The 23,338-nt window shown below is 44.6% G+C and overlaps 1 long non-coding RNA gene across 1 annotated transcript in view; it reads left to right on the forward strand.

Moving 5' to 3' along the window:
- LOC142070581 (uncharacterized) overlaps positions 1-22,568 on the forward strand; it is a 52,302-nt gene extending 29,734 nt beyond the window's left edge. The window contains exons 2-4 of the long non-coding RNA XR_012666455.1: positions 19,843-19,987; positions 21,515-21,590; positions 22,151-22,568. This is a non-coding gene — a long non-coding RNA (uncharacterized LOC142070581). The remainder of the gene's footprint in view (positions 1-19,842; positions 19,988-21,514; positions 21,591-22,150) is intronic.
- Positions 22,569-23,338: the final 770 nt, after the last annotated feature.

The raw sequence follows: 23,338 nt of genomic DNA on the forward strand, positions 1-23,338 counted from the left end.
ACAGTTCTGGTCACCATGTTCAAGAAAGCTGAATGCAAACTGGAATAGGTTCAGAGAAAAGCCACTAAGATGATCAGGGAAATGAAGGGCCTATCTTATGAGAGGAGATGGGGTTCCTTCTGACCATAGAGGGCTGGGTTCAGCAGCCCTGGGGCCCATTTCTGGTTTACATCTTATGTTTCTAAAAGCTCACACTTCAGGGCTTTAGCTGGCCAACTGCAGGGGTCACCAGCCTGCCTAGCTGATAATATCACTTCTAAAATATTACAGACACTGTACAGTCCATTTGTCCCTGTCATGAAAATCTCTGAAGACAGGAAGAAACTTGAGAGTTCATTGGTATGATGAAAAGTGCAGAAGCATTTCTGAGCTGTTGCTGGTAGCTTAAGTTTTCATTCTTTTGACTGATGATGCAATGTTTGAGAATGACAAGGTGTCAGTTTAGGACATAAAGCTCCAAATATCCAGTCTTCTGTAAGGCTCGATAAAGCAGTACATGAAGTTACCGGTAATGGAGTGAATTACTGTTTAGATTCTTTGTCCACAAACAATGTCTAGGTTTTCTTGTAAACAGGGCATTTTGATTTGTGGTTTAATAATTTCTAATGGCCTGTTCTAATGTCTCTGATGCACTGACACTATGGAATAACTTACATTGATCTTAGCATGACCTGTGCATTTCCACAGATGACCAAGCAAAGAATTGTGAAACAATTGCTCAGTTTAGAGTAGTTATAAAAATCCCTTTCCAACTGGAATGAATGGGGTTAGTTTTAAGATTACATTTTTAAAACCTTGGTATCATGCTCACAAGCTAATAAATAATCTGCAACCTTTTCCAGTCCACAATCAATATGTTATTCAATATTTATTTCCTAATTTCAAACAAATCTAAAGACGAGCAGCTCAGAAATGCCAACGTAGGACAAAACTGATGATAACAATGACATTTATTGACATTTCTGAAGCAGAAAGAGATTTAAATGAAGTTAAAATGCCTTTCCACAAATGACAAGGGTACAATGAAAAGCCAGTGAACACAATAAAATATACACTGCCAGCTGCATGTAGGTCAAAGATGGAATTTACATAAATGTAGGATAACTTTCCTTTTGTGTTACTTTATGGCAGCGGTTGACAATGGCCTGACTGTTGATAGCCCCACAGCAATCATGTACTACTTTCTGCTATCTGAAGGAGAAGGAAAAATTAACAGAGGGATGATGGTTTTACCAGTAAAAAATGTAATAAGAAATTCCTCTCCTCAGGTCGTTATGATATTGCAGTACCCTCAAGGCATTTGGGGTATATAGGGCTTGATATTCAGAGGTGATAAATGTGCACAAATCTAGCTGAAGTCTATGTGTGTTGCCATGTTCAGCACGTCTGAAAATACCAGCTATGCTACAAATCTGAAGGGAGGGGCTTCAAATGCATCTAATCTTGCAAACTTCTATTAATAAAGGAAGTGTGTATGAGGAAAGGGAACACCTGTTAAGTTCTGAGATGTGTGCCTCCCCACATCTGAAGGCCCTAAGGGGATGGGCTACCGAACCTGGGGCTCAAGCAATTATGGGAGACAACGAATGAAAAAAAACAGGGACTGGACTGAGGGTTACAGGTTCAAAAGCAGGGATCCAGGAGGGGACACTGAGCAGAGAATCCCAGACAGCACCCACTGCTCCTTTAAGGTGTCTAAAGAGTCAGCAGATGTGGCCCAGAGGAACTCTGCCTGGATATGTGATTGACGGGAGGAGTGGAAATAGGCCTCAGAGGCTCAGAGCATTTCCCTGTCCAGCATCCTCCTCCTGGTGGAATAAATGGCCATCTTGGCAAGCACCAGGAGGAGATTGATGAGGAGGTCTCGTGACTTTGTGGGCCCATGGATGGGTGTGCAAGTATCAGGAGGTGCAGGGAAAAGTGCACACAGAACCTGAGGAGAAGGTTCTGGAGGAGCCGGAAAAGGGGCTGCGATCTGGCACACTCCAAGTAGACATGCACCAGGGTCTTCCTAATGCCGCAAAAAGGGGAGGTGTTGGGAAGGGAGGGTGAACCATGCCAGATACACACCCATACTCACAGCTCCATGAAGGAGCTACCAGCAGCTATCCCGGTGGGCTGTGGGACCAAGATGGAATACAGGCTGGCCCACCAGGGTTCTTCACCCTCCACAGGTGGTAAAAGGTCCTGCCACTTGATGTCACGATGGGACTGTGGGGTGAGGAAATGGAATATGTGGAACATGCACATGTACAGCTGTTCCTTAGGCATGGGTCAGAAACAAACCGGCTGGAAGTCATGCATCTGGTTCAGGTTATGCAGGGGAGAGGGCTGAGGGGTGGGGTGAGGACTTGTGGGGCAGGGGTCCAATAAAAAGGTCTGGAGGGTGAGTAGGGAACACCCTCCTACAGGACCCATTCAAGGAAGACCCAAGCTGCGGACGATAAATGTGTCGGAGTATATGAGGGGTGGAGAGCCCCATGAGCTGGCCGAGCAGGGGAATCCACCCAGTCTCCCTGGTCGTAGTCCAGGAGGTCTCCAGTTCTGGTGGTGCATGCCAGGACCAACCTCTGGTGCACTGAGGGGGACTCCGCCACCTGCACACAAAGCTGGGGGTTGTGTATCAGCGACTCCAGGAGGAGATCTACCCCCTCAGCAACCACCATGGACCTGGTTGCCAAGACCAGATTCCAGATCTGGAGGCGGTCCTGATAGAAGACCAGCAGCTCAGAGATTTCTCGCAGAAGATCCCTGGGATGAAAATAAAAGAGTTGCTGGTCATATTGGAGCCCTCAGAGGCAGTGGAGGAAGGCGTGTGCCAATATGCTTCATGCTAGACTGCTTGTACCATAAAGGAGTCTCTGCAGGGTCTGGAGGTGGAAGGCATGGATCTGGCTGCGAAGGCAATGCAGGCCCTGTCCCTCCTCCTCCAGAGGAAGTCTCAAAAACCCTGCAGAGACTCGGTGCAGTCCTGGTCAAAAGAACTCTAGTGCTAACCTTTTGAAATTGGCCAGGATACCTGGGGCTGGGCTCAGGGTATTGAGCCAGTGCCAGAGGAGGAAAGGGAACATGGGAGCAGGCAGTACTGGGAGGGCCAGAGGGGGTGAATAGTAAGTGGAATAAGGGGAAATTGAGAAAAGCCAGGACAGATCAGGGAATCCATGGGCAGCGTCAAGGGGATGATGTCGTGTAGCAGAAGAAGAAGATGAAGTCAATGGGGCTGTGTGTGGGTGAGGCAGTTTGCCTGTGTCTAGTAAATCAACAAGATCAACACCTCAGATTGTAAGCTTTTTCAGAGCAGGGACTGTCTCTCACTCTGTACAGCACCTACCACCAGAGGGCCCAAATTAATAGTTTACCTGCACAGGAAAAAGTGGTATTGCATGCTTTAGAATTTCTTCCACAGTTTGTATAGGCTGGTGGTTAAAATGTTGATGTGTTTGGGCAGTGTCTTTTGAGAGCATCAGCAGAACTCCAAACACAAAGGAAACTTAAATAAAGCCAGCCAGCCAGATTCACTGCTTTGGTAATGAAACATCATGCACCTCTCTAGATCAGACCACATGGAGATGTTACCAAGTGATGCAGTTCTATGGAAGTGCCGCACTGCAATAACAGTTCTGCTCAGGCGAAGACGTTAAACTGTAGTTCCTTTTGCCTGCCTTTTAATGGCTCAGCAGATACAAATTAAATATCTAGTGGCAAATTTCAGAAGGCTTGGGTTTAGCCCTGGATTTCATCTTATCTCAGTAAGCTTCTTATTTTATACTGTACAAGCCCCAATCTTGAACTAGAACCCTGTGGGCATCTCTGCAGTGCCCCACAGTTGGGATTAAGGGGGTGTGAATTGCACTTCAGAGGACTACATTAGAGTACTCAGGAACTTTAAGTTCATGCCTGCAGCATCCACACAGGGAATTATAGCACAGCACTTTGGTGCACACTCCTACTCGCATTCCCTGAATCTGAACTGCCAGGCAGTGGAGGCAGACAGCCTCGTGTTGCAGGTGGATACAGAAAGACAGGGAATATAATGGAGCCCAGTGCAGTATGTGAAGCATTCCACTGATTTCTTGGGCCCCGGATCAGGCCCTTGATGAGCACACAATAGCGACTTCATTTGACTTAGCAAGCACTGTGCTGCCCACAGTTAGCTCATTGCTTTGGGATACCAAATTCTGTTTTATTTGTATAAATAACCACATAGAACTCTCTATATGTAATTACTCCTTTGAGATATTCCAAAGCCTCAGAAATTACACCACTACACAAAGCCCTTATTGTGCATATTTCTACGAGGCTGGCACATACATAATATAGTAGTGTAAGAAATATTTTTATATTCTTGGGTACAGAGGAATAAAACATAGACTGGTGCGATATAAATGTTGGCTTCTGGTGCGTACTCCCACTTGGTTAATTCTCCTTTTCCCTTTTCCCTATTATATAGTTGATGACTTGCTTTTAAGGCTGTTACTTTGTATGCATTGTGTAAATACTGCTAGGCTTCTGGGCACTTGTTGAGATATTTTTACAATTAGGCAGCTCATAGTGCTAACTTGTCTTTTGTTACAGTTTTTTAGTCATGCATATCTTTTGCTATTTCAGTTTCCCTTATGCACTGCTTTTCTGTTTTGATATGATGAAAGCCATAATCCAACACAATTTAGATTGATTTTATATTTATAGTTACCATACAACATTATACACTTTGCTGTCCAAAAAACATCCTGAAGTAACACTGTGGTTGTACACACTAAATTCATAATGCTGTACTTCCACTGTGCTGTTTTATGAGGCCATAATCTAGTTCCTGATTAGTACCTCAAAAAAATGGCTAAAGCACCGCTATTACTGTTATTTTACAAGTTAGTGCTTTGCTAAATCTTATTATTATATTTTATTGATTGTTTTCACTCTGAATGTGGCTGGGTGAAGTTGTGATTAGAGTGCAAGCATTCTTTGCCTGTTATGGAAACAATGCGCTCCATCCACGGGCACAACTCTCGTTGACACAGGTACGAGTTTCTCGTCTGGATTTGGGGCATGTTACTGTGGTGTTCAGTGATCACTTAGTGCTTAAGGTGTTTGAAAGAGCTCTGTTTTATACTGTGACCAGTTCCAACTGACTCTGCATAACAACATCATGAGCTTCTAAACTGCTTGGGAAGCTCAGCCTTTAAAGACACAGTTCCAAATGCTACAGTTATGGCCCAAACCTGCTTCTGCTACAAGACAGCAATCAGTGCTTCATTTGATGGGGTATGATTTTTTTATTTCTTTTTCTGGTCAACTACATTTTATCATTTCTGCTGAATTTGAAAACCTGCATATAAAACTAGGTTGGAAGAATTAAGGGGAAAACTTTAAGGGTGGGTTCTGAAAGTTGGACATCTAATTCCATGTAGAGGTACCTAAATAAGTGGGCTTGTTTCCTACAGTGCTATGCTTCTGTAACTCTTTTTGGGGTGGTATGTTGGCCACCCACAGTTGACATTTTTGGCCCAAGAAACTTTTACTGACACAGGCCAACATTTTCAGAATGGACCACTGTTTTGGGGCAACCAACTTGAGAGCAAGAGTCATTAGTACATCCCATTTGTAAAGCAGACATCGTTTGGTAATCTGAGGTATGGTAGCTTTTGAGGGTGAGGATTACTGCAACCTAACTTTGGAGCTTTCCATAGAAAACAGAAGGAGCTGAAAAGGCCTAAGTTATGTATCTATTTTTATTATGCAGGGCAAAGTGAGTGTTCTTTTTTTTTTCTTGCAGTATTAAGATGCCCTCACCTTTAGAAACAGGCAGTCCTGAGGAATAGAGAATGCAAATTTTAATGAGTGGGCTGGATGCACCTCTGCTGGTGTAGGAAGGTGTGAATTGGGCCCTGTGCCTGGGGGAAGGCTGCCCCCAGGAGGAATTCTTCCCTGGGAGAGTGAAGACAGTCTTCTGCAATTGAGCTCTCTTGAGGGCTTTCCATCAGGGAAAGGCAGCTTTAATTTATGGCTGTATATCTGTGGGAGGCTGGCCAGCAGATGAACTGAATCCCCCCCATGCCCTGGCGCCCCCCCGCCCCCGCCCAGCATGCCTTCGGCCCTCTGCCTCCGTGGGGGCACAACTTTGTTCTACTGTGACCTTCCACTAGAAAGACTTTTAGCTGCAGGACTCCTGCAGGCCTGGGGTATGTTGGTGGAAGCCAGTGTGTCCCAGTACCAAAAGGAGCCCAGAGGCTTTCACTCTTCCCTTTGTAACTAAGATAGCTGTTACCGTACCCAAACCTTTTGCTCCTTTTTCAGCAATGCATTTCTATCTAGTCATGTTCTTTCTATTGTATTCGGGCTTTTACATGGTATAATAAATCTTAAATATGTATACATATAAATATAATCTTCTTAGACTGATCTTTTTAATGGTGTTTGCTCAGGGTGACTCCTGAATGCCCATTAACACAGCACATCCATTATGGATGGATCTTTTTGCTCTTCCATAACCTGACAGACAACAGAGTGTTTGAATTGCAGTCCCAGTACCTCAGGGGGTCCCTTGATTTGTTTATTACAAGCCACGGGGAGTTGCTCTGCTGTGGTGTAACCTTGGATGTCTTTTATAGATTCCAAGCTACAACGTAAGGGTGAGCCCTGAATAGATACTGATGTGATCTGAGGAGAGAACTCTAAGGTTCTACTTTTACCAATAGTTTTCTACCCCAGCTCCTTTCCACATTACAAACCTCTTGTCAGTCCTTCACCTTCCTAAATTTTACCCCCTCTCCCATCTCTACAGTTGATTATCTACCCGGACTACCTTTGAAAATCAGAGTGTGGGGCCCAGCAACTTCAGCAGTTGCTCTCCTAGGCCCGGGTTGCTGTTGAATTCAGTTCTGTGTGTGGTCATCTGGGCATTCCAGAGTACGTTAGCCATCTTAAATCATGCACTGTCTGAATTCCCCGGAGATGATGGGAACCTCAGGGAGAGGTTAGCAGAGCTTCTGGGTTTCATAATCATTAAATATACATTGAGGGAGCCAGGAGTCTTCGAAGAGTTGTGGGGGGGAGCGGGCCGGGGGTGAAGGACAGATGAAAGGTGAGGGTGTGGGGGAGAAAAGTTTCAGGTAGCTTTTGCGTGATTGGCTGTGTGTGAATTGGGAGTCTATTGGAGCAACATGCGAAAGGAGACATGGCCATCCTCGGAGCCAAGAAGATGGAGGGTGGGTCAGCCTTATCTTTTCTACACTGGTTCCTTCATCCCTACTGTATAAAAGTGCTGCTAACTCTAGTTCCCAGAAGTTTATTTTTCTTTCAAAGTGCAGAAAATGGTATGAAAAAAACCCCTGATTGCCTCTCAATCAATAGTTTAGAGTGGGATAGAGAGGGAATGCAGCTGGGACTCATTTAGCTGCCAGGTAATACAGGAGGAATGAAGGAGACGCCATTTGTGAAGGGAAGAGAACAGACTCTACTCAGAAAGAGACTTTACTGTCTTGCTTAGACCAAAAGACTTTTATGTAGACCTTGTTTATGCCCCACAAAGGGGAGACCTAAAAGCATCTATTTTTTTGTTGTTGTTGTTCTGGGAGCATACAACTTACACCACTGGAGAGGGTAGGGGTCAGCCTGTGACAGGAATCTAAAGTCCTGAATTCTAACATGGCAATCAATGGGTCTTGAAGTCAATGGGACTACTTGCATGTTTAAAACTATGTGCATATGTAAATCTTTGCAGGATTGTGGCCATACATAATGGGAGGAATGTGGGTCTGGAGGAATGTCAGTCTGAATATAGACTCTCATTTAAAACCATATGAAGAAATAGAAGAACCCCCATGCTGCTTCTTCTCTCTCCTTGGGACAGATCCTGCCACTCTCCTCCCACTTGGGAGGTGGGTCACATCATGGGGATTGGGCAGCCAAGGCCTCTATGTCATACAGTGCGTAGGGCCCTGGATTATCTTAATCCATCCTGCCTGCAACCTGAACCCTTGGCTAACTTTGTTTAGGCTTATAGCCTCTGCATGGTTATTTATGTATTTAGATTTTTAACAGCTGCTTTATATGTTTATATAAATTAAAAAATGAAATCCTCACTGAGATTGGGGAAATGTGTGCAGTTGCTTAACACACCATCTGAATTCCTTTGCTTAAAACAAAGGAAATAAAGAAAACATCATTTTTTCCCAATGAATTGGACATCTATCATCCTATCATTAATCTTCCCATTGTGGGGAAAGATTATGGAGAAAGCAGTGGCTCTTCGATTACTTTATCTCTTTAATCATGTCCCTTTTGAGAAATGTCAGGTTTTTTCTCACCTGAACATAGCCATGAGATAACCCCACTTCTTCTTAATGATGACAGAGGTACCTTGTGTCAACTGATTTCATAAATCTCTCTCTGCTTCCTTTTGGCATTGTACATCATGGAGCCCTTGTAAGAGCACCTCAAGGATATACAGTAGTTGGCTGTCTAGCTATGTCCTTTGAGGCATTTAAATCTTTGATTTCAAACTCCAGACTCCTCTGTAGGTTATGTGAAGAATCAGATAACACTAGAGGGATGAATGGATGAATATACCAATCTCAGGGATGACATATTGGCATCCATTCCCTGTGGCGTTTAAAAAAGGCCAGCGATATTTTATAGTTAGTCCTTTGCACAAAGGAATTCAATTTTGCAGTTACTGCAGTCTTCCAAACAGAGCCACCTTTTAGCATTTTGAAGTGGACCTGAAAAATAATTTTCTGCCTCCCCCATGGCCCTAAATTTTCAAATTCAAATGGCACCTCCCCACTGCGATTATACTATTAAGCGCAGTCCTGGCCTTAGGATTTTGTGGAGGGTCAGAAAAATTGTTCTTTGAAGCCATTCTAATTTAAACACCTTTCTATTAAAAGAGGAGGAAGACTGGGTTCTCATTAAACTGTTCTAGTGCAGGAGAATTCTGGGGCAGCTATTTGTGTTGGGATCTCTACATAGCTACTTGTGATGTCACAGTCAGACCTTTAAAGGCAGTACTGCATAGTGGTCAGCCTGGCCCCCTAACAGTTTGAAAGACCTAGTATCTAGAAGTGTGTGTCTGTGTGTGTGTGTCTCTCTCTCTCACCCCCCCACCCCCCAAAGGTGATATAGATAGAGAGAAAGTGGGAATAATGATGCATGGGAGGAAATGCTGTCACTACATCTTTAAGGACCCCGGGGCCAGGAACCTAGCACAGAGGATGGGGCAAGACTCCCTTCTTGCCCAATGTATTGGGGAAGAGCTAGGAGAAAGAGGTCAGTATAAATACTGCCTCTGTCCCTGGCAGCAGCCAGGGCAGATATCAGGAGATGCTTGCCTGCCTGCCGGACTTTCCTAGCTTCAGGATTAATTGAGGAAAAGGGGGCCATCTGAGGGAGAAGCTGATTAGGTCCTATGCTACAGCTGGCTAAATTATAACCCAGCCCCAAGGAGAAGAGCTGTTTTAGCAGAGAGGCAGGGACACCTTGGCTTGACCCTGAGCAAGCAGGGGAACTGCTGCTAAGCTTTCTAGGTAGTGGAGTAGCTTGAGGTCTTGATCACACCAGCCTTAGATTTGTTGTTTTGGGACTTACATTTTCTCAAGACTTTGAGGTAAGCACCTTTAACTCATTGTTTAAGTGCTGTGCTCCTTGTAGAATGCTGTATTAAATGGAGATACACTGATACTAATTAGAGAGTTTGGCTTCTACTTGACTGGACTGTTAGTAACTTCATTGTTATTTCATCAAAGAGAAGGCTAAGGCAGGCTGTAGCAGGGCCATACTTTGCCACAAAGGGGTGTGCTGAAGAGGCTTACGCTGTTACACTACCAACATTTAAAACACATTTTCAAAGAACATATTTTCCAAATTCACTGGAGGTTTGGAGGCTGCTAGCACCCTCCAGCTGGCAGAGGGTTGTGTATTTCCCCCTGTCTCTATTTAACTATAAAATCCATATTGGCCAACAATATCAATAGAAAGGCTCAAAATAGCCATCACACCTTTTACTCCAAACATAAAACTTTAGGACATGAGCTGAAGAGGGGCAATAAAATCAGTCAATAAAAATAAATTAATATACTAATCTGTTTTGTGTCTTACTGTATCCATTTCCCATTTCTTTATTCCTTTTTTATAATACCTTGTCAGACCAATTCTGTTCATCCCAATACTATTACTTTTATCTTATTTCTGTACGTTGTGGTGGTGGGTTTTTTTGGCTTACTTACTGCCAGATTCTGCCACCTTTACTCATACTATGTAGTACTATACTCTCCTACTACATTCATTGGTTTCAGTCGGAACCCTTGGGAGTAAGGTACCAATCAGGGTGAGTACAAAAGTGGCAAAATCTGGCCCTGGACACTTAAGTGGCCTGTGGATAGGACTGGAGTCTTCTCTGCTCTGTAAAATACTAAGCACACTATCGGGACCCAAAAATAAATAACTACTCTAGTGGTAGTGAGGGCTGTGGTGGCCCCTACTGCCCTGATGTTGGGTCCTTGCAGTGCTTATGTTACTCAATGCTATAAAAGTGGGAAAAGGTGATTTTGCTGGTCCCTTTTGGCACCAATTCAGCAGTCTGAGATTTAAGCACGTGCTTAATCCCCTTTGCTATTTCTGGATGGGCAGACAGCTGTAAAGGATTTCTGAGACCTGACTTATTTTACAGGCAATAAACTTACCCCTTCTCTCTTAGGGTGAAATCTTGGCCCTATCATGGTCAGCACTGTGGAGTGGGGTGGGGTAAACTTCTGTGCCCATGGGGGGTTAGCTTGTCCTTTACCACCTTGACAAATGGGGTCTGGATATGGCCTTTTGTTAGTGGAGAACTGCATACAAGAAAAGGGGATGAGGGGAATGGCAATTTTAAAGAAACCGTGTCACAGAATCCTAAGTTAATTATAGAATATAGAGAAGCTATTAAATGTGCACAGGTAAAAAGAGCAGTGGCCTGCTCTGCCATTATGATGTCAATTACAACCAGAAGTGACATAATGAGCTGCTTCATCTGCTCAGAGCAAAAAAGCTGGGAATAACAATTTCCAAATACATACCCTGGTGAAATCAAAGTAAGACCTTGGAGCTGGAGTGCTGAAGGAAAAAGCAGATATGTGTTAGCAGTCCAGTAAACGTACAGAAAACTAGCTGCATGTTCTTAAAGGCCAAGACAGGATACATGTTCAGATTTATTTTTATGGGAATAATGGTGTTTTCCTTCCCCTGAGAAGAAAAAAATATGTGCCAATTGTATCCATCTAAGATAACAAACAAAACAGAATCCTCTGAAAGAAGGTAGCTATCAGAGAGTGGGGCAGTAACACAGGAATTGTCAGTGAGAGTGAGTAAGGTGAGAGTAAGAACAGAAGAGGAATTTAGCAGCTTTTGTCTCTCACGGCCTCTTTGTTATTTTTTTCACTCTCTGCAAAACTGGTATTGATCAACTGCTGAGCATTATCAGAGTGTCTAGCACACGGGCAAGGATGATGGAAATGTGGATGGAAGTGTCATAGAGGATCAGGAAGATATTGAAAGCAGTGAACAGGTAAAAACGTCCTACCTAATAACAAGAGCTGGCTTGGAGTCAGCTATGGTTGGCTGTTATAAATATATGAGGCTTTCTATAAAAGAAAAGTCTGGAGCAATCTGACTGCAGCCCTTTTCTTTCTTGCTGTTGCTCAGAGCTTTCAGGAGTGTTGGAGTTGCTTTTTATTGAACTGATGCTTTCAGGCATCACATCTTTGGTAGCTCTACTGCTCTGTTGCAGATTACGTGGTGTGCCAAGTTCTGGTTTAATCGTTATCTTGACTGACTGCAAGCAAGGTAGGTCATCGTATTCTCTTCCCCTCCAAAAGCTGAGGCTGCTCTCCGTTGTGTGTGATACAGGGAATTTGGACTTCATAAACAGACTTTCCAACAGTTAAACACTAAAAAAACTTAAAATGGACTGAAAGCATTAGTCAAAGTTTCCATTCCATTGTTTGACAACCCACTCCCTTTTAGCCCTGGTCTACACTAGGACTTTAGGTCGAATTTAGCAGCGTTAAATCGATGTAAACCTGCACCCGTCCACACAATGAAGCCCTTTATTTCGACATAAAGGGCTCTTAAAATCGATTTCCTTACTCTACCCCTGACAAGTGGATTAGCGCTTAGATCGACGTTGCCAGCTCGAATTTGGGGTACTGTGGACACAATTCGATGGTATTGGCCTCCGGGAGCTATCCCAGAGTGCTCCATTCTGACCGCTCTGGACAGCACTCTCAACTCAGATGCACTGGCCAGGTAGACAGGAAAAGAACCGCGAACTTTTGAATCTCATTTCCTGTTTGGCCAGCGTGGCAAGCTGCAGGTGACCATGCAGAGCTCATCAGCACAGGTGACCATGATGGAGTCCCAGAATCGCAAAAGAGCTCCAGCATGGACCGAACGGGAGGTACGGGATCTGATCGCTGTTTGGGGAGAGGAATCCATGCAATCAGAACTCCGTTCCAGTTTTTTAAATGCCAAAACCTTTGTGAAAATCTCCCAGGGCATGAAGGACAGAGGCCATAACAGGGACCCGAAGCAGTGCCGCGTGAAACTGAAGGAGCTGAGGCAAGCCTACCAGAAAACCAGAGAGGCGAACAGCCGCTCTGGGTCAGAGCCCCAAACATGCCGCTTCTATGATGAGCTGCATGCCATTTTAGGGGGTTCAGCCACCACTACCCCAGCCGTGTTGTTTGACTCCTTCAATGGGAGATGGAGGCAATACGGAAGCAGGTTTTGGGGACGAAGAAGATGATGATGATGAGGAGGAGGAGGTTGTAGATAGCTCACAGCAAGCAAGCGGAGACACCGGTTTTCCCAACAGCCAGGAACTGTTTCTCACCCTAGACCTGGAGCCAGTACCCCCCGAACCCACCCAAGGCTGCCTCCTGGACCCAGCAGGTGGAGAAGGGACCTCTGGTGAGTGTACCTTTTAAAATACTATACATGGTTTAAAAGCAAGCATGTGAAAGGATTACTTTGCCCTGGCATTTGCGGTTCTCCTAGATGTAGTCCTAAAGCCTTTGCAAAAGGTTTCTGGGGAGGGCAGCCTTATTGCGTCCTCCATGGTAGGACACTTTACCACTCCAGGCCAGTAACACGTACTTGGGAATCATTGTAGAACAAAGCATTGCAGTGTATGTTTGCTGGCATTCAAACAACATCCATTCTTTATCTCTCTGTGTTATCCTCAGGAGAGTGAGATATAATTCATGGTCACCTGGTTGAAATAGAGTGCTTTTCTTCAGGGGACACTCAGAGGAGCCCATTCCTGCTGGGCTGTTTGCCTGTGGCTAAACAGAAATGTTCCCCGCTGTTAGCCACAGGGAGGGGGGAAGGTTGAGGGGGTAGTCACGCGGTGGGAGGAGGCAAAATGCGACCTTGTAACGAAAGCACATGTGCTATGTATGTAATGTTAACAGCAAGGTTTACCCTGAAAGAGTGTAGCCACTGTTTTATAAAATGTGTCTTTTTAAATACCGCTGTCCCTTTTTTTTCTCCACCAGCTGCATGTGTTTCAATGATCACAGGATCTTCTCCTTCCCAGAGGCTAGTGAAGCTTAGAAAGAAAAAAAAACGCACTCGCGATGAAATGTTCTCCGAGCTCATGCTGTCCTCCCACACTGACAGAGCACAGACGAATGCGTGGAGGCAAATAATGTCAGAGTGCAGGAAAGCACAAAATGACCGGGAGGAGAGGTGGCGGGCTGAAGAGAGTAAGTGGCGGGCTGAAGACAGGGCTGAAGCTCAAATGTGGCGGCAGCGTGATGAGAGGAGGCAGGATTCAATGCTGAGGCTGCTGGAGGACCAAACCAGTATGCTCCAGTGTATGGTTGAGCTGCAGCAAAGGCAGCTGGAGCACAGACTGCCACTGCAGCCCCTCTGTAACCAACCGCCCTCCTCCCCAAGTTCCATAGCCTCCACAGCCAGACGCCCAAGAACGCGGTGGGGGGGCCTCCGGCCAACCAGCCACTCCACCACAGAGGATTGCCCAAAAAAAAGAAGGCTGTCATTCAATAAATTTTAAAGTTGTAAACTTTTAAAGTGCTGTGCTTAAAGTGCTGTGTGGCATTTTCCTTCCCTCCTCCACCACCCCTCCTGGGCTACCTTGGTAGTCATCCCCCTATTTGTGTGATGAATGAATAAAGAATGCTTGAATGTGAAGCAACAATGACTTTATTGCCTCTGCAAGCGGTGATTGAAGGGAGGAGGGGCAGGTGGTTAGCTTACAGGGAAGTAGAGTGAACCAAGGGGCGGGGGGTTTCATCAAGGAGAAACAAACAGAACTTTCACACCGTAGCCTGGCCAGTCATGAAACTGGTTTTCAAAGCTTCTCTGAAGCGTACCGCGCCCTCCTGTGCTCTTCTAACCGCCCTGGTGTCTGGCTGCGCGTAACCAGCAGCCAGGCGATTTGCCTCAACCTCCCACCCCGCCATAAACGTCTCCCCCTTACTCTCACAGATATTGTGGAGCACACAGCAAGCAGTAATAACAGTGGGAATATTGGTTTCGCTGAGGTCTAAGCGAGTCAGTAAACTGCGCCAGCGCGCCTTTAAACGTCCAAATGCACATTCTACCACCATTCTGCACTTGCTCAGCCTGTAGTTGAACAGCTCCTGACTACTGTCCAGGCTGCCTGTGTACGGCTTCATGAGCCATGGCATTAAGGGGTAGGCTGGGTCCCCAAGGATACATATAGGCATTTCAACATCCCCAACAGTTATTTTCTGGTCTGGGAATAAAGTCCCTTCCTGCAGCTTTTGAAACAGACCAGAGTTCCTGAAGATGCGAGCATCATGCACCTTTCCCGGCCATCCCACGTTGATGTTGGTGAAACGTCCCTTGTGATCCACCAGAGCTTGCAGCACTATCGAAAAGTACCCCTTGCGGTTTATGTACTCGGCGGCTTGGTGCTCCGGTGCCAAGATAGGGATATGGGTTCCGTCTATAGCCCCACCACAGTTAGGGAATCCCATTGCAGCAAAGCCATCCACTATGACCTGCACATTTCCCAGGGTCACTACCCTTGATATCAGCAGATCTTTGATTGCGTGGGCTACTTGCATCACAGCAGCCCCAACAGTAGATTTGCCCACTCCAAATTGATTCCCAACTGACCGGTAGCTGTCTGGCGTCGCAAGCTTCCACAGGGCTATCGCCACTCGCTTCTCAACTGTGAGGGCTGCTCTCATGTTGGCATTCATGCGCCTCAGGGCAGGGGAAAGCAAGTCACAAAGTTCCATGAAAGTGCCCTTACGCATGCGAAAGTTTCGCAGCCACTGGGAATCGTCCCAGACCTGCAACACTATGCGGTCCCACCAGTCTGTGCTTGTTTCCCGAGCCCAGAATCAGCGTTCCACAGCATGAACCTGCCCCATTAGCACCATGATGCATGCATTGGCAGGGCCCATGCTTTCAGAGAAATCTGTGTCCATGTCCTGATCACTCACGTGACCGCGCTGACGTCGCCTCCTCGCCCGGTATCGCTTTGCCAGGTTCTGGTGCTGCATATACTGCTGGATAATGCGTGTGGTGTTTAATGTGCTCCTAATTGCCAAAGTGAGCTGAGCGGCCTCCATGCTTGCCTTGGTATGGCGTCCGCACAGAAAAAAAGGCGCGGAACGATTGTCTGCTGTTGCTCTGACGGAGGGAGGCGCGACTGACGACACGGCTTACAGGGTTGGCTTCGGGGAGCTAAAATCAACAAAGGGGGTGTCTTTACATCAAGGAGTATTTCAGGCAGGACTTCACGGAGGGTTCCAATAAGAAATGGTGCACCTAAGTTATCGTTCTTATTGGAACAAGAAGGTTAGCCTGGCCTCTGATTGATACATGGCTAGATTTACCTCGCTGCACCTTCTCTGTGAGTGACTGCAGTGTGACCTAGAGGAATGAGTCCCCTAGACAGGGGAGGAGGCAAATGAGTACAAAACAAATCTGGTCTATTTCTTGTTTTGACCCACTCCATCTATCTTTTACATCTTTGGCTGGCAGCAGACGGTGCAGAAGGACTGCATGCCATCTACATCTCATGGCTGCTCGGCAGAAGATGGTACAGTACGACTGCTAGCCATCCTCATCTCTTGCCTGCCTGGCAGAAGATGGTACAATACGACTACTAGCAATCCTCATCTCTTGCCTGCCTGGCAGAAGATGGTACAGTACGACTGCTAGCAGTCCGTATCGCCTGCCCGCTCACCATAAGACGGTTCAATAGGACTGAATGCAGGACTAAAGAGAATGACCTGGTCAAGTCACTCCAAATTTAGTCCCTGCGCCCATGTCTGCCCAGGCGCTCCCAGCCGACGTGGCCAGGAGCACCTCGGACACGACAAGGATGACTACCAGTCGTATTGCACCGTCTGCTGCCAGAAGGCAATGGGTTGCTGCTACTGTGCAGCAAAGCCGTACCGCGTCTGCCAGCACCCAGGAGACATAGGGTGACGGTTACCTGAGCGGGCTCCATGCTTGCCGTGGTAGGCGTCTGCACAGGTAACTCAGGAAAAAAGGCGCGAAACGATTGTCTGCCCTTGCTTTCACGGAGGGAGGGAGGGAACGGGGGCCTGACGATATGTACCCAGAACCACCCGCGACAATGTTTTAGCCCCATCAGGCATTGGGATCTCAACCCAGAATTCCAATGGGCAGCGGAGACTGCGGGAACTGTGGGATAGCTACCCACAGTGCAGTGCTCCGGAAGTCGACGCTTGCCTCGGTACTGTGGAAGCGCTCCACCGAGTTAATGCACTTAATGCACTTAGAGCATTTTCTGTGGGGACACACACACTCGAATATATAAAACCGATTTCTAAAAACCCAACTTCTATAAATTCGACCTTATTCCGTAGTGTAGATATACCCTTAAATTCCTTCCTGTTTTCCCTGATGCACTTCAAATTCTGTCCACCGCTTCACCACAATCAATACATTTGCAGATGATGAGGGGGCTTCTGGCATTCGTACAATCTGCTCTGTGTTACACAATCGTAAGTTTGGCAGATATTCCACTTAACCAAAGCATTGAAAAGCAATTCCTACGGTTGATTGCATGATACCTTCCTTCTCTCCTAAGGGGAGGTATTGCTGTTATTAGATCCCAATTCAGCAAAGCAGGCATGGGTAAGGATGTAGGTGTCTCTTTCTATTCAGCAAAACACTTAAGAATGCACTAAAACTTTGTGCTTAGCTACTTTGCTGAATGGGGCTGAATTGAAGCCTTAAGAAGGGAGTATGTTGTGGCAAGGATGACCAGAGAGCAAGTGTGAAAAATCTGGACAGGGTAGCGAGCAATAGGCTCTGATATAATACAACCCCCCAAATATCGGGACTGTCCCTATAAAATCAGGATATCTGGTCACCCTAGTTGTCCCTCAACATACTGAAAGGTTACTGAGCAATCAATACATTTGTGTTGGAAGTTGGAACTATTGCCAGGAGTGCATGTGCCATTATTGTGCTAATGTTTGAAACAAGGGATCTAAAAAATTGGTCCACAAGGCCAGCTAGAGAACAGCACGCTAATGCACTTGTGGAACTACAGCTTGCCATGCACTAAACTTACCTTCTAGACAAGCCCTGAGCTGTATCAGGCCATTACAGCACAGCGTTTGTAAGAAAATACAAACTACCTCTTGTGTGCAGCAGTACAGTAAGCAGTCAGTTCGGTGGGTCAACGCCCCTGTGAACAACCACTTTAGCAAATGGAGAGTGCTGCCGCAGGGTAGGAGTGAGGAGACTAAATATTTATTCCTGTTTATTCATAAAAGAGCATTTGGACAGATGTTGATTTTATGTTGTGGTCCCTTTGAACTGTCTGGAGATCTGGAAAAGACTAGTCTGGGTCCTAGAGCCAAGATTATCTCACCATTCTTTGAACACCGGGAGTCCATCTACAAGGCTTCAAAATCACTTATTGGGAGTTATGCTATGAGTTATTTCAATGTGAGCTGGATTAGAAATTTAATTAGCTAAAATAATAGTTCTTCTAGCACTGTATAGCAATGCATGCACAAGTGGGAAACAGGAGGATTAAGAGTCCACATTCCTATTAGCCAGTATGCATAAAAGGAAAAAAAAATTGTAACTAGGTTGTAATGTGATGTCTATATATCCAGCCTCACCAAGGTCTAAACGTGCTTTGTTAAAATAGAATTTCACTGTGGAGGAAACAGATGACAAGTTTTATTTTAAGTTATAAAAATGAATATGAAGAAAATAATAAAATGACACGTGTCTGGAGAATTCTATTAGATGATGAAATTAGGTGGCCAATTTTATAACAGGAAAACCTCTTCACTTCAAAAGTAGCATACAGACTTTGTTGATGGGCACATGCACCTTTTTCCTCCTAGCTGTCTTTCTGTCCAAAATAATACACAGCCTTTGAAACTGAATCTTGCCTCTCACTGGTTTTATGCTTATATAACCCCATTGAATTCAGCTGAGTTACTGCTGCTTCACACTGGTTTCTGTGAGAGGCGAATAAGACCCTGTGTTCTTAAATAGCATCCTATATCCTTTGAGGAGTACATTGTTAATGTTTGTACATGATACAGTTTTGGTGCTATGCAAATAAAAATAACCATACATACCAAGAAGTCCTACCAGGAGATGCTGGTTACTTTACATGTGCTGTTTTTCTTTTCTGTAACCATCCCATTAGCAGGCTGCCACCAACCAACATTCCCTTCCTTTCCCTCTAGTAGCCTTAGTTGAGCTCAGAGCTCACTTGAGTGGGTGAAACATCTCAAGCAAATAATTTCAGGTTGATTGCATTTTTTGGCAAATAAACTACTTGCGAATCTTATACAAATTTGCTGAATAGTTTTGGTTAGACAAATTTTGAGGCTACATTCACAAGGGGGCTCTAGTACCATTCACAAAATGGCCACAGAAGGGAGTGACAGTGCCCATCTTATAAATATTACTTAATAGAGTCCAAAGCCAGAAGGGACCATTGTGATCATCTAGTCTGGCCTCCTATGTAACCCAAGTCACAGAACTTCCCCAAAATAATTCGTAGAGCAGATCTTTTTAGGAAAAAAAAATCCAATCTTGACTTTAAAATTGTCTGTGATGGAGAACCCACCATGACCCTGGGTAAATTGTTCCCGTGGCTAATTACCCACACTGCTAAAAACATATGCCTTTTTTCCAGTAAAAATTCTAGATGTGGGAGACTTGGGTATTCAAGTATTCTTTCTCAGTCTCTTGTGTTCAAGTGGTTCCATTTCATATAAAATATTTGATTGATATGAAGTAGGGATGTAAGCTTGAGTCTCTCATCTCTCATGTGGGTGACCTAACCACCATGCTGTAGAGTCATATTCTCTCTCACTACAGCCTCCTCAGGATAAAGTATTTATGCAAAGCTTCAACAACAAACACCTGCCCCAGAATGCCCCGTAGCCCAGTGGTTAGGGTCTTGTCTTAGGAGATGGGAGAACCAAGTGCCAATCCCTGCTCCACATTAGGCCAAAGGAGAAATTAGCTCTGGGTTTCCCACATTCTCAGTGAGTGCCCTAACCACTAGGCTAAACGTTTTAATAAGGAGTGCACCTTAAATACCTCTTCCTCTGGCCATTTTGTGAATTGAACCCTTTAAATATGACCAGAAACAAAACACTTCTGGTCATACAACATGTTGTTTTATTCCACCAAAACCAGACTTTTTTTATTGTTGGTCTCTGAAATGGTTTGAAATTTTCCAATTGTTTGACCTGAACCAAACATTTTTTTGGAACGGCCAGCGAACGGAAAAAAAAATGATCAGTTATTTGTTCAGTTCTAATCTCAATGCTTTCTCTTATCTACTTCAAGGTCTCTGCACAGCTCCTTCCCTAGGAGGGTAGAAGGAGCTACAGTACCAGCTGCTCCCCATCTGTGTGACCCAGCAGGATGGCTACAGGGGTGGGAAGGAGAGTGCAAGCACAGGGCAGTGGCAGCTTCTCCTTCCTCTCAACAGGTGTGTTCCATGAGCTGCCTTCCATGACTTCTTGTTGCCACTTGGCTGCTGAGCCCTGGCCTGGGATAGGGCCAGACCTGCCAAGAGCTCTGCACCGTGTGATAGCTTGGTGAAATGTTGCTTTGTGGAGAGAGGATGAATTGCACCTGTCAACAAAATAAAAACATAGGAATTGCCATACCGGATCAGATCAATGGTGCATCTAGTCCAGTAGGTGTCCCTGACAGTAGCCAGCAGCAGATGCTTCAAAGGAAGGAGCAAGCAGTTGTGGGCTATTCTGCCTCCAAGGAAAGTGCCCTAACCCCCAGCTGTGACAAGCTGGCTTATGTCCGAAGGCTGAGGTTTTATGTCCTTTACAAAATGCTGCTTGTTTTTAATATTTACTGTCACCTTGGATGTTCTTGTTATCTGTGTGCATGTTTGATCTTTTTTTGAAACCTGCTAAGTACAGTTTTGGCTGTTTTAGAAATAACATTTTTCCCAAGGAGTCTGGCATCTTGTGTTGTAGTGGCAGTTTCTCCACTGTATTTGAAGGATTTACTTGCATGGAGAAATATATGGTCTTTTAGCAGTCTTATTTGTTTCATTTGTTCACTGAATTCAGTGGGGCTCCATGTGGGTACTGGGCAGAGCAGTCCATCTGCACAATGCAGAATTCAGGCCCTAGACTGTAAACTGTTCTTCCACCTCTTTGTATAGTGCTCAGCACAGTGGGGCCCTGATAATTACTGGGGCCTTTTAGCACTACTGTACTAGAAATAATCCTAAAGCAATTTTTTTTTCTTGGGAGAAGTTGCATCAAATGGTGACAATTTTCACAAGAAATTCCAGAAAACAGAAACTCTGATTTTAGCAAGTCTCTGTAAGAACTCTGTCATTGCAATCACGCTGCTGTCAAGTGCCAAGAAAAACTGAGAGCTCAAGGGACTCCTCTTAATATGAGAAATAAAATTCACCTTTGGTTTTGAAATAGGAAGTTTATGCTAAGGGTTTAACAAATTACAGATAATTGCCAAATGACTGAATAACTTGTTCAGTTGACAGTTTTCCTATTAAAGTACTGATTTGGTTTGCATTTGGGAATCTTTTGCAAATCTATTTAGCAGCAGGGATCAAAAATATTCATTTTCTAACAGTAAAATGCATCTAACCTTCTTGTTAATTTGGAGGCAATTAAGATTGCAATGTGGTGGGATTGTTGTAGCAGAGTGACTCATGCCATACTTATGAGACCGAAAGGGTTTCTTTGCTTTCTGAGGTCAATCTGATTCTCCAGACTACTTAGTTTTGCAATTATTTAAACTATATGCACTTGGGATAATCAGATTTTTGGGGTCTCCTCTGTCAGCAAACCAACAAAAAAATTGAAACTGGTATTTTTGCATTGCTTAAACAAAATAAGACTAAAGAAGAATGATTTGAGCTTTGCGAGAGTGTGTTTTATATTCTGCAGGGGGGGAAGAAACGGGGAGTCTTTTTGAAGGCCAAAGTATTCCAAATGGTAGTAATAAAGTTATATATTTATAGGTGAGGCAGCTGGACAGACACTAGCAGCATCTGTTTCCTTATCGCTTCATCACAAATCTAATTTTGATCTGTATAGGTAAGTGTCTGAGCAAGGGAGATATTCACTTGCCAGTGCATCTGCCTTTACCTGTCCATTGTGTTGTGAGATTGCTTCATGTCATAGATGTAAATCGTAGGATAAGAGAGTCTTTCTGACTGGATGAGTGCAACTTTTTAGAATCAGGCTTCTGATTCTGATATTTGCAACTAAACAAACAGAATTTTGAGGGTTAACATTCTGCAATGTTTGCTTAAAATTCATTGCTTTGGTGAATATTTTCTGCTGGAAAACCCATTCACTTGAATATTCACGGTAAGTGGGCATAGCTGAAACAAACTCTTCTTAGGCTTTGTTAGTTTTATAGTACTATTGATCTGTGTTGTGTAAAGCCTCCTCTCAATCCAGTAGAATGCAACTGTAAGATTTGTAACTTTTCATCATTGCTAGTATGATCATTACATTCTGTAAACTTTTGCAAACTTTGTAACTTTTAGTCGTTGTCATTGCAGCCTTTTACATTTTGTAACTTTTGCAAGTTTTGTAACCTTTTCAGTTACCACTTGTATAATCTCCAAGCATTGCAATATTCCCTCAAGCGATCAGGGAGAATGTGAACAAGGAAGCATGTGTGGGACTGGGCGGAAAGAAACTGCAAGGAGAAAAGAGCAGGAGCCAGGTGTGTCTAATGTAATCTGCCCTGAGAAGGCAATCATGGGGTGCTGTAAAGAAAAGAAGAACCTGGTATGCGTGAAAAGAACAAGGTCTGTGAATGCTTCTCGGTGACGGACACAGAAGGAAAACTCAGTGTACGTGACAGGAGCTACCCAGTTTCAATAAAAGGAAGAAAGCACGCTCACAAGTTCTTCTTCTTCTTGACCTGCTCGCCGGTCCAGACTCATGACTGCAGGTGGACACACCGGATCTACTATGCTTCGGCTTCTCGGCTTCCTCTACTGTCTCTGGTAACTCTCAGCCTGTGTGAGTGTGTGGGTGCATGAGGGTATGAATGTGTTGAATGTGTGCATGCATGAAAGCTACTTCCCTTTTCTGTTTGATCCAATAGCGGCATTTAATAAAACCAATATAAGGGTAACCCTGGGTTGGTTTCTAGTGAAATTGAGGTAACAATCTGCATGGCACTTTTCAGGCAATTATTCATATTAGGCCCCAGCTAAGAGACGCGTATAGCTAACGGGTCTGGTCCTCCAAATACATTACTTGGAAGAGGTGGGCAGTGTGCAAAAAGCCTGGTGTTCCAAACAGAAGGAGGAAAAGGTACCAATCTAGAAGGTGATGAGCATCTCCTGGCAGGTGGTAAGTATGCTTACCTCCTGTTGCCTTCATGAGGTGCTCAAGACATCACAGAAATAGCTCTAAAGGGATTGTGAAGTGTCTAAGAGTGGGAAGAACATAGGGCATAATGGAGTAGAAAGAAACAAGAGGTCGGATACAGTCAGAAGAAGAATTTTGTGGAATTGTGAAGCTGAGAACAAAAGTATATGAACTTAATGTGGAGAGACAATAAGCCAGGATGGGGTATTATAGTGTAGCCAGAGCAGCAGGAGAGGAAGATAGGGAAAGCAGAGAGGTTGGACTAGGGAAGGGGAGAAATGGGGTTTAGCAATAGGGATTGTGAAAAGTAAAATAGCTCACCTTAAGTGATCACTCTGGCTACAGTGTGTATGGTAACACCCATTGTTTCATGTTCTCTATGTAAATAGATCTCCCCACTGTATTTTCCACTGAATGCATCCAATGAAGTGAGCTGTAGCTCACGAAAGCTT

The sequence above is a fragment of the Caretta caretta genome, chromosome 1 (genome assembly GCF_965140235.1).
Source record: "Caretta caretta isolate rCarCar2 chromosome 1, rCarCar1.hap1, whole genome shotgun sequence".
Classification (NCBI taxonomy): domain Eukaryota; kingdom Metazoa; phylum Chordata; order Testudines; family Cheloniidae; genus Caretta; species Caretta caretta.